Source organism: Suncus etruscus, chromosome 10, assembly GCF_024139225.1.
Source record: "Suncus etruscus isolate mSunEtr1 chromosome 10, mSunEtr1.pri.cur, whole genome shotgun sequence".
NCBI classification, from domain to species: domain Eukaryota; kingdom Metazoa; phylum Chordata; class Mammalia; order Eulipotyphla; family Soricidae; genus Suncus; species Suncus etruscus.
Genome location: NC_064857.1, coordinates 94,836,593 through 94,848,395, shown reverse-complemented (window position 1 = coordinate 94,848,395; position 11,803 = coordinate 94,836,593).

Genomic DNA, 11,803 nt, shown 5'->3' with positions numbered 1-11,803 from the left:
TGGTATTTGTCAGTTCAGAAGGGTTCAGTGATTGAGCAACAATAACAACAATAAATGAGCTCCCAGAATCCTGGTTAAACCTTGGAGCAATCTAGAGTAACAGGGAATAATCTGGAGTCATTGTTTAAGGATGAGAAAGCAATTGACTCATAGCACAGATAGTTAACAGAACTGAGGCATGAAAGCTTCTCCTGGTCCCATGACATCCAATCGGGAGAGCTGAGTCTCCTGCCCAAGGGAGAGTGAGTGACCAGCCTTTACTTCTGCCAGAGTAAGGAACATAGGAACATAGGAACATAGGAACCATGACGAGAAGAGGTGCCTAGATCTTGGGTCCATGGAATAGGACTTATTTCATGCTTTCAAGTTTGGGAAGCTGCAGGAACAGAAGGAAATATTCTGAGGCACCAGCCTGCCCACAGAAGGTCTCACTGTAATGTAGCTGTGTGCAAGCTGGTAACCGAAGGCAGAAAACCTCATTGCAAACAAGCAATTTCCCATAGGGTTTTGGGGCGCAAGAGGAGATTCTTTCCTCTCTCCCTCCTCCCTTGGGACTCACCCACACTCAGGGTTATGCTCAGGACAGATACAGATTCAGTACTTGAACTTTGGTTGGAGTTAAAGTAAGGGAGTAGATCTTATATTTTAGAGGCCCAGAGCATAGAAACAAGGACAAACATACACATTAAATACTATTTATATAAAGATTTGCATGTTTAAGACAAGATATCAATTTGTTACCAAAAATGTTCTAGTCTCCTGAATTCACAGATATGCTTTCATAATAAAAGGGAAAATAACTAAGCAACCTTGATTTTACATAAAGAAAGCTCAGCACAACATCAAGAACATAAGAATTTAATCATCAAAAATGTGTGTGTGTTCATTTGCACAACTGACTGTCAGTTCAGTAGTGTCTGAATTAGTACAAAGATGACGGTATATAGGATTGAAATTTTAATTTGTATTATTTCATTAAATGCCTTTTGAAGTTCAGGGATATTGTGATTGAATATATCATCAAGATTTTTTTTAAGGCTAGTCAAGTGAAGCAGTGGGAGTAGAGAAGGAACGAAGAAATCTGTAACTGGCTGTGATCAATTAATTGTAAACACCACTGCACGCGGACCAGCCTATCATCAATATTTTTATAAAATTATAATTTGTGCCTTTTTTTTTTCGGTTTTTGGGCTGCACCCGGCGGTGTTCAGGGGTTACTCCTGGCTGTCTGCTCAGAAATACCTCCAGGCAGGCATGGGGGACCATATGGGACACCGGGATTCGAACCAACCACCTTTGGTCCTGGATCAGCTGCTTGCAAGGCAAACACCACTATGCCATCTCTCCAGGCCCAATTTGTGCTTTCTTGAGTTATGATCTGCAATTCGTTTTTGTGTTGGGCCACATGCAGCTGTGTTCAGGGCTTACTCCTGGCTCTGTGCTCAGGAATCACCTGGTGGTGCTCAAAGGACAATATAGAGTGCCAAGAATTGAACCTGGATCAGACAAGTGCAAGGCAGGCACCTTACCCATTTTACTATCTTTTTGGCTCATGATCTACAATTTTAAAGTTGTACTCTGAAAATAAGTATAAATATTTACTTTACATATTTATACTTATATAAGTATAAGCATATATGTATAAATATATGTATATGTTAATACTTATAAAAATATAAGTATTATAGCTAGAGAAAAACATTTTTAGTAAAGCAAGATAGTTTTTGTTGAAGGAAACTTACTTAAAAAGATGAAAGGAAAACAAAAACAAAACAAAACAGATAAAGGAGGGGGCAGAGCAGTGGTGCAAGCCCTAAGTCATTTGCCTTGTGCACCCTAACCTTGGACAGACCTCCTTGTTCCATATGGTCCCCTAGGCCAGGAGCGATTTCTGAGCGCATAGCCAGGAGAAACCCCTGAGTGTCACCGGGGTGTGGCCCCCCAAAAATAATAATAATAAAAAAAAGATAAAAGGAGAGACTGGAGAGATAGCACAGCGGTAGGGTGTTGATTCAGTTCGAATTCCGGTAACCCATATGGTCTCCTGTGCCTACCAGGAGTGGTTTCTAAGCGCAGAGCCAAGCGTAACCCCTGAGTGCCACTGGGTGTGACCCAAAAACAAACAAACAAACAAAAAAGATAAAAGGGTGGGCCTAGGGGAAATTTTATATATATATATATATATATGTATATATATATATTTGTTGTTGTTCTGTTTTTTGTTTTATTTTTTTGGGGGTCACACCCAGCAGCGCTCAGGGGTTACTTCTAGCTCTACCCTCAGAAATCGCTCCTGGAAGGCTCGGGGGACCATATGGATTCTGGGATTCAAACCACCGACCTTCTGCATGCAAGGTAAACGCCTTATCTCCATGCTATCTCTATGGCCCCAAGATATATATATAAGACGTATAAGACGACTGGGCGTATAAGACGACCCTCTAATTTTGTAGTGAAAACATAGCTTTAGGCCTATATTCACTGTATCAGACAGAACGTTCCTGTGCTGCAACTGTATGTCCCACACTGAGCCAATCACAACAAGCAAAGGTTCAAAGGTTCTACTGTAGTAGACTTCCTCTCTGACTCTGGCTAATCTGAGCCGGCTTTTACAGTGTAGATTCGGGTCCAGAACATCGTCTAATTTGCATGCATAAAAAGCCTGCTTAGATTGGCTGAGTTAGAGAGGTGGTCCGAGCAGCCTTGCAGTGATAGGTGCAGAACAGTGTCTAATTTGCATGCATCAAAAGTGTGCTTGGATTGGCTGAGTTAGAGAGGCGGTCTGAGCAGCCTGGCAGTGATTGGTGCAGGACTGAGTTGGAAAATTCGTTTTGTGGCAATATTCAAACAATTTTCGTTTAGCGGCATATTGAAACATTTTTTGGGATATACTCGGAGTATAAGACGACCCCTGATTTTCGGTTGACTTTTCTGTTTCAAAAGTCCTCTTATACGCCGGAAAATACAGTACATATTTTTGGTTTTTGGGCCATACCCGTTTGATGCTCAGGGGTTACTCCTGGCTATGCACTCAGAAATTGCTTCTGGCTTGAGGGGACCATATGGGATGCTGGGGGATTGAACCTCGGTCTGTCCTATGCTAGCGCTTGCAAGGCAGACACCTTACCTCTAGCGCCACCTCTCCGGCTCCAAGAAATATATTTTTAAGTGAGAACACAGGTTTCTCTGGAGTGGATAAGGCAAGTGAAGAGACAGAGACAAGCAAGAAGATACATGTTTAAGAGCCAAGCACTTGAAGAACAAGAGAGAAAAGAGCATTTGGATATACTTACAACAAATTATAAAAAAACAAAAGCCAGACATTTAAATATAATAATAATAATAATTATTATTATTATTTTGGTTTTACGGGCCACACCCGTTTGATGCTCAGGGGTTACTCCTGGCTACGTGTTCAGAAATTGCCTCTGGCTTTGGGGAACCATATGGGACGCCGGGGGAACCATGGTCCTTTCATTGGCTAGCTCTTGCAAGGTAGACACCTTACCTCTAGCGCCACCTCGCCAGCCCTATATTATAATTATTTAATGTTTATATTTTTATTTATTTGTTTGTTTATTTATTTTTGGTTTTTGCCGGGTTATACCCGGCAGCACTCAGGAGTTACTCCTGGCTCTACTCTCAGAAATCGCTCCTGGCAGGCTCGGGGGACTATATGGGATGCCGGGATTAGAACCACCATCCTTCTGCATGAAAGGCAGACGCCCTACCTCCATGCTATCTCTCTGGCCCCTAATGTTGTTATTTTTAATTACTTGTCTTAAAGTTTATTTTCCCAAATATTTAATTTATTAAAAAATAAAAGGCAGGACATGAGCGATAGCACAGAGGATATTGTGTTTGCCTTAAATGTGGCCAACCTGGGTTCGATTCCTGGCATCTTATATAATCCCATAAATCTGCAGGACTAATTCCTGAGCACAGAAGCAGGAAATAAGCCCTGAATGCCACAAGGTTGTGGCTCAAAAATCAAACAACAACAAACAGGGCTGGAGCAATAATACAATGGGTAGGACTCTTGCCTTGCATGGCCTGGCCTAGGCTCGATGCCTGACATCCTATATTGCACCCTATATGTTGAGTGGCCAAGTCTGCCAGGAATGATCCCTGAGCACAGAGCCAAGAGTGAGCCCTGAGCACTGGATGTGCCTCCCCCAAAACCCACCAAATAGGAAGCGAGATACAAATATATAACAGCAAAACCCTACACAATTTAATTACGTAAGTTTTAATCAAGGTAACATTTTTTTTTAAATGTGATGATGAGGGGCCGGAGAGATAGCATGGAGGTAAGGCGTTTGCCTTTCATGCAGGAGGTCATCGGTTCGAATCCCGGCGCCCCATATGGTCCCCTGTGCCTGCCAGGAGCAATTTCTGAGCCTGGAGCCAGGAATAACCCCTGAGCACTGCCAGGTGTGACCCAAAACCCAAAAATAAATAAATAAATAAATAAATAAATAAATAAATAAATGTGATGATGATTGTTTAGTTTGGGTACCACACTTGACTTTACTCAGGGTTTACTCCTGGCTCTGCACTCAGGGGTCACTCCTGGCAGGGCTTAGGAACCATATGCAGTGCCGGGATAGAACTTGGATTGGCAAGAAAACACATTAATCTTCTATTATATCTTTTTTTTTTTTTTTGTGGTTTTTGGGTCACACCCGGCAGTGCTCAGGGGTTACTCCTGGCTCCATGCTCAGAAATTGCTCCTGGCAGGCACGGGGGACCATATGGGACGCTGGGATTCGAACCGATGACCTCTTGCATGAAAGGCAAACGCCTTACCTCCATGCTATCTCTCCAGCCCCAATCTTCTATTATATCTTTGCTGACAACGTGATAATAAAAAATTTTGTTAAAATAAGCGTACTCAGGGCCGGAGAGATAGCATGGAGGTAGGGTGTTTGCCTTACAGGCAGAAGAATGGCAGTTTGAATCCCAGCATCCCGTTTGGTCCCCCAAGCCTGCCAGGAGCGATTTCTGAGCTTGGAGTCAGGAGTAACCCCTGAGCGCTGCCGGGTGTGACCCAAAAACCAAAAATAAGTAAGTAAGTAAGTAAATAAATAAATAAATAAATAAATAAATAAATAAAATGTACTTATGAGGCCAGGAGATACTATAGCAGTCAGGCACAAAAGTTAGTATGTGCCTGAACCAGGTTTGATTTCCAGCTCCAATGGGTTTCCATGATCATAAAGTAGAGTTCTGGGGCGCCCAGCACCATATGGAGTGGTTTGGGCATCCCAGGTATCAGAGGGCCGGAATAACATCATATCTGCAGACCCTTGCTTTGAGTCTCTATTTGCTGGTAGGGTACCTGGGTTTCCTATGTACCACTTAGGAGAACTCTCCTCCTCACCAAATACATAGAACAATTTTTGTTTGTTTGGGAGCCACAACTGATGGTGCTTAGGGTCTACACTGGCTCTGCACTCAGGGATCACTCCTGAGTAAGGGACCGTATCTGGTGCCAGAGATCAACCCTGCTTGCAAGGCAAGTGCCCTACCTGCTGTACTTTCACTCTAGCCTCAAAACTATTTATTTATTTATTTGATTTTTGTGTCACACCTGGCAGTGCTCAGGGTTCCTCCTGGCTCTACGCTCAGAAATTGCTTCTGGTAGGCTCGGGGCGGGGGGAGGGGGAACGACCATATGGGATGCTGGGATTCGAACCGGGATTCGAACCACTGTCCTTCTCCATGCAAGGCAAATGCCTTACCACTGTACTATCTCTCCGGCCCCTTAGTCTTAATTTCTAAAGTGCACTATTTTGCATCTTGGTGCAATTTGGAGCAATCAGTAGCAAGATAACTAGGTGTGTGTGTGTGTGTGTGTGTGTGTGTGTGTGTGTGTGTGTGTGTGTGTTTTCTGGCCACACCATTTGATGCTCAGGGGTTACTCCTGGCGAAGTGCTCAGAAATTGCCCCTGGCTTGGGACGCTGGGGGATCGAACCGCGGTCCTTCCTTGGCTAGTGCTTGCAAGGCAGACACCTTACCTCTAGCGCCACCTTGCTGGCCCCTGGGGTAACTAGGTTTACAATTTATTCTAGCTGCTCTGATTGAGGCTTTTCTTGTCTTGTCAAAATTTCAGTCAGTTTTTTTTTTTTTTTTTGAGGGGGAAACACCCAGCGATGTGCAGGGTTCTCTGTGCTCAGAAATTACTCCTGACAGACTTGGGAGATCATTTGCCTTAGCTAGTTGAGTTCCCGTGGCCCCTTTTACCCTTATTCCCCTGGCAGTTTTCCTGTTGACCTCCTGTTTTACATTTCCTCTAAAGATTTCGCCACCTTAGAGGTCATTAAAGGGAAATGTAGGTGAAGGTCCATCCTCTGTAAGGTCTTCTGGCTGGCAATGGACTGTAGGCTCTCCCTATAAGAAGGATGTAAAATTTCATGCTACCTTAGCTCTTAATGAGCGTCTGGGCAATTGACTGGTTTGGGTTTCAGATGTTCATCAACATCTTCAGATCACTTAGAGGAATATCATCTAATAATCAGGTCCTGGAGCAGTAAATGGTTCTCTCTGTCCTTGGGAGGACAGAATTGTCTTTGGGATGATGGCAGAGAATGAACACCCCATTTGCTTGTGAACTATACTTGGACTTTTACACAAACTGTGGATGGAGGGTTTGTGGATAAAACTGTAACCTTGGGGATCCCTCTCCTAAACTTTGACTTATGCGATTCGTTTGGGGTTTCTGATTATGCTCCACAAGATCTTCTCACCCATAAAATTCAGGCTCGCATAAGTGAGAGTGAAGTATTTGACTCAGGTCCAAGAGAAGAGGAGAGAATGGGAAGCCTAGAGAAGAATGGACTCCATTTTGTTAAACCATGTTAAGTTTCCACGTAAGGCTAACAAGGCTAAGTTTCCATTTAGTGGCTAAATTTCTGTCCCAACAATAGTGACGCAGATCTCAAGGCCCTATAACCATAATATACTGCCATAGACATCTAGCCATTAAAGAACATGATGAAACCCTCTAGAAACACCCTAGACAACAGCCAATAAACTTAAAGGTCAAGACTTCCTGCTTCTAGCCCTAGAACCTGGCTTGTGACCCTGGGTGGGGTCTCCTCCTGATGGGTCAGTTTGTAGCTTGTTGGTTGACTGCTTTATTCCAAATGTGTGGTCTCTCAGTTGACTCCATACCCTAACAATTTTAGGTGAAATACAGTACCAATCAAATTCCTGGGTCTTCTGAAACAAAATGGATTTGTTTGTTTTAAAACTATACCTGAGTTGCTTGGGAGGCCCACCTCAGAGTGTGATGTTGAGAGAACCATGTAGCCTGAAGATTGAATCTGAAGTTTCTGCATGCAAACCATGTTCAAACCTTTTGAACTACCTTCTTGTCCCCTGCAATGCATTATTTTCAGGAAATTAAGATATTTTCACATTTTATTTGTTGGTGCCAGGGATTGAACCCATGGCTTCACATGCGCAAGTGATGTATTGTTGAGCTATATCCTCAACTCAAATTTCACTCTTTAAACTTTATTTCATGTGGGCCCGGAGAGATAGCACAGCGGCATTTGCCTTGCAAGCAGCCAATCCAGGACCAAAGGTGGTTGGTTCAAATCCCGGTGTCCCATATGGTCCCCCGTGCCTGCCAGGAGCTATTTCTGAGCAGACATCCAGGAGTAATCCCTGAGCATCGCCGGGTGTGCCCCCCCCCCCCAAAAAAAAAACCCAACTTTTATTTCATGTTTCATTTTCAGCCTTTAGAGCCCAGGTATCCATATTGAAGATATTTTTGTATTGTTGACTTTATAGGATGGTGAAAAACTTTTAAATGGGGAAGTTGACATAAGTGAGGAAGAAATTTCTGACGTCTATTTCACTTCCCATGAGCATTAGATTTTTTTGAACTGATGAGATTTCCTATAGCTTTTCATGGAGATTACAATATTAGAATGTGTTCATGAGAAGCACAAAGACACAGACAGACCAGACTGAGACTGTCCACAGTTATAGTGCTGGTCTAAAAACAAATTGTGAACTACAAACCAAATTGGTATTACACACAAGGTTATTGGAACAATGTTATTAGTGCTAGAGAATTGTGTTTTGGGGCCACATTCAAAGGTACTTGGGGATCTTCAGGGGGACCGTTTGGGTGCCAGGAACCAAAACTAAGTATCTTGCATGCAAAGCATGTGTTCAGCTCAGCTCATTGAGCTCTGTCACTGGTTTAGTATTATAGAACTTAAGGGAAAGACCCAGAAACCTGTATGACATGAAAGCACAGACCACAAAGCACAGAGCTTATTGTCTTGTTTGCTTGTGCTTTTGTTTGGTTTTGGTTTTTTGGTTTTTGGGTTTTATCTGGCAGTGTTCAAGACTTACTTCTGCCTCTGGGCTTACTCCTGGCAGGAAATCCATGGGATGCTGAAAATTGAACCCAAGTTGGCCACTTGCATGCCAGGCACCTTACCTCCTGTACTCGCTCTCTGGACCGGAAGTGGTTTTAAGATGTGGAAACTAGGCAGTTAGAGATTTTGAAGGTAAGAGCCAATGAGGAGCATGTGCGTTACTTTTTTTTTTTTTTTTGGTTTTTGGGCCACACCCGTTTGACGCTCAGGGGTTACTCCTGGCTATGTGCTCAGAAATCGCCCCTGGCTTAGGGGGACCATATGGGACGCCGGGGGATCGAACCGCGGTCCTTCCTTGGCTAGCGCTTGCAAGGCAGACACCTTATCTCCAGCGCCACCTACCCGGCCCCACTTTTTTTTTTTTTTTTTTTTTTTTACTTTTCTTCCCTTTAATGCTGTGCAATGACCCAGAAGTGGAACACATTTGGTTGCTTTATTCACTAGAGCTCACAAATTGCCATATGGAGAGGTGCCAGGGATCCAAAGTGAAGCCTCAAGACAGGAACTTAGTTATCTATCCTTGGATTTCTCAACACTCCCCCACAATTTTTTTTTTGTGTTTGTTTTGTTTTGGGGCTACACCCAGTAGTGCTCAGAGATTACTCAACTCTGCACTCAGGGATCATTCCTGGTATCGTTTAGGGGATCATATGTGTTGCTGGATGTGGCCCTTATTAAATAAATAAACAATAGTAAATAAACTATTGCTTTGGATAATCCCTTCTGAAATGCCTGTTTAAATTACTTGTCTTTTTTACAATTGAGCTTTTTGTCTTATTGATTTGAAAAAATTCTTTAAATTTTCTTGGTGGCATCTTATTTGCACACTAATCTTATTTGTATGACAATCTAATTTGCATACTGATCTATTGTGTGTGTGTGTGTGTGTGTTTCCTGGGGATTGAAATCACGGCTTTTCATAAGCAAGCTCCCACATGTAAAGAATATGTTTAAGCACTGAGTCACATCCCAAGACTCTCTTCATACCATTTGTGGCAGGGGGGGGGTGGGTGGGTGGGGTTAGGGTTAGGGTTAGGGTGGGGTAGCAGCAGAGATTCCTAACAGGTTTTTTTTTTTTTTTTTTTTTTTGTGGTTTTTGGGTCACACCCGGCAGTGCTCAGGGGTTATTCCTGGTTTCACGCTCAGAAATTGCTCCTGGCAGGCACGGGGGACCATATGGGACGCCGGGATTCTAACTGATGACCTCCTGCATGAAAGGCAAACACCTTACCTCCATGCTATCTCTCCGGCCCCCCTAAACAGTTTTCAGGGGGCAACTCCTGAGATACCGGCCAACCTGGTGGAAAGGCTCTATGCTTAGGCTCAGGAGAACTGGGGCCTCCAGAACACCTGTGATACTCAGAGAGTCATTGTGGATTTAACTAAGGTCCCTGTGCATCCCATCTCTTGAATGTGGTCTCTCTTTGGCCATCTTTTTACTATCTTATTGGCATCTGTACAAGTAAAAATTCATAATTGTTGAGCCTAAGAGATAGCACTTGCCTTGCATGCAGAAGGAAGGCTGTTCGAACCCCGGCATCCCATATGGTCCCCGGAGCCTGCCAGGAGCGATTTCTAAACATAGAGCCAGGAGTAACCCCTGAGAGCTGCTGGGTGTGACCCAAAACCAAAAAAAAAAAAAATCATAACTGTTTAATCGTCCTGATTTAGCATATTTCCCCTCTTTATGGCTAGTGACTTTTTTTTTTAATTTTAAGAAAGTTTTGCCTGGGGCTGGAGAGATAGCTGGAGAGAGGTAGGGCATTTGTCTCTCAAGCAGCAGACCCAGGACTGATGGTGGTTCAAATTCCACATTCCAGGGGCTGGAGAGATAGCACAGGGCGTTTGCTTTGCAAGCAGCCGACAAAGGTGGTTGGTTCATATGGTCTCCTGAGTCATCCAGGAATATCCCCTGAGTGCCACTGGGTGTGATCCAAAAGCTAAAAACAAAAACAAACAAATAAACAAAAGTTTTGGGGTCAGAGTGGTGGCATAAGCAGTAGGGCATCACCAGGTGTGGCCCAAATAAGGAAGGAAGGAAGGAAGGAAGGAAGGTTGGAAGGTTGGAAGGAAGAAAGGAAGGAAGGAAGAAAGAAAGAAAGAAAGAAAGAAAGAAAGAAAGAAAGAAAGAAAGAAAGAAAGAAAGAAAGAAGGAAGGAAGGAAGGAAGGAAGGAAGGAAGGAAGGAAGGAAGGAAGGAAGGAAGGAAGGAAGGAAGGAAGGAAGGAAGGAAGGAAGGAAGAGAAAGAAAGAAAGAAAGAAAGAAAGGAAGGAAGGAAGGAAGGAAGGAAGGAAGGAAGGAAGAGAAAGAAAGAAAGAAAGAAAGAAAGAAAGAAAGAAAGAAAGAAAGAAAGAAAGAAAGAAAGAAAGAAAGAAAGAAAGAAAGAAAAAGAAAAAACGCCTTGCACACGGCTAACATGACTTCTGGCATGTCATAGGTTCCATGAGCACAACCAGGAGTAATTACTGAGTACAGAACCAGGAGTAACCCTGAACACTTCCAGGTGTGTTCCCTGACAAAAGAATGTTTTTCTTATTTAATGCCATGAAAACCTTCTTCACATTTTCTTCTCTAACTTTTATTGTTTTACTCTTACTTTAAAAAAATGTCTAAGAGAAGTCTGTGAAAATTGGCATCTATCCAAATGGAAAAGTTCTATTGAAGAGCCAGTTGCCAGGGCTGGAGGAAGTTTCAGGGGCTGAGCTGAGGGCATAACTTGCAAGGAGGCCCAGATTTGCTCAACAGCACTGCATGGTTTCTCTCAAACCACCAGGAGTGATTCTGAACACTTCCAGGTGTGGCCCCTAAACAATCTCCCTAGACACACAAATAAAGAGGCATTTGCAGAAGATTGTGATATCAAGTGTGAAGCATTTAAACAAGCAGGGCCTACCAGAAAACAGTTAACAACTTTATACTTCACTATTGCCAATTGTTTTTTACTAAGTAGGTTATAGTCGACGTCTGGCAGAAATTGGTTTATTTACCAAGAAACTGGAAAAGATAATTGTGGCAATATTTTTAATCCAGAAAAATAAAAAAAAATTGAGACCAGTTGAAGCAGATCAAATTCCCCCCCCTCCCCGAAGCAGATCAAATTTTTAAGAAAGATTGAAAATATGTTTTTTGGTTATTTGGTTGGATTTACACCTAGCAGTTCTCAGAAATTTCTCATGGCTCTGTGCCCCAGAGGTGACTGGATGACTCCTAGTAGTTCTGGGGGGGGGGGGGAGAGGAGGGACATGGATAGAGCTGAGGATTGAACTCAGGTAGATCACATGTGAGGCAAATGCTTGCCTTTACCCTTTGTATTCTCTCTCTGGTTCCTAATAAAATCTCTTATGCCTGAAATCTCTGGCCAGAATGAGTTAGTTCCTATTTTTTTTCTCTAATGTGATTTCTT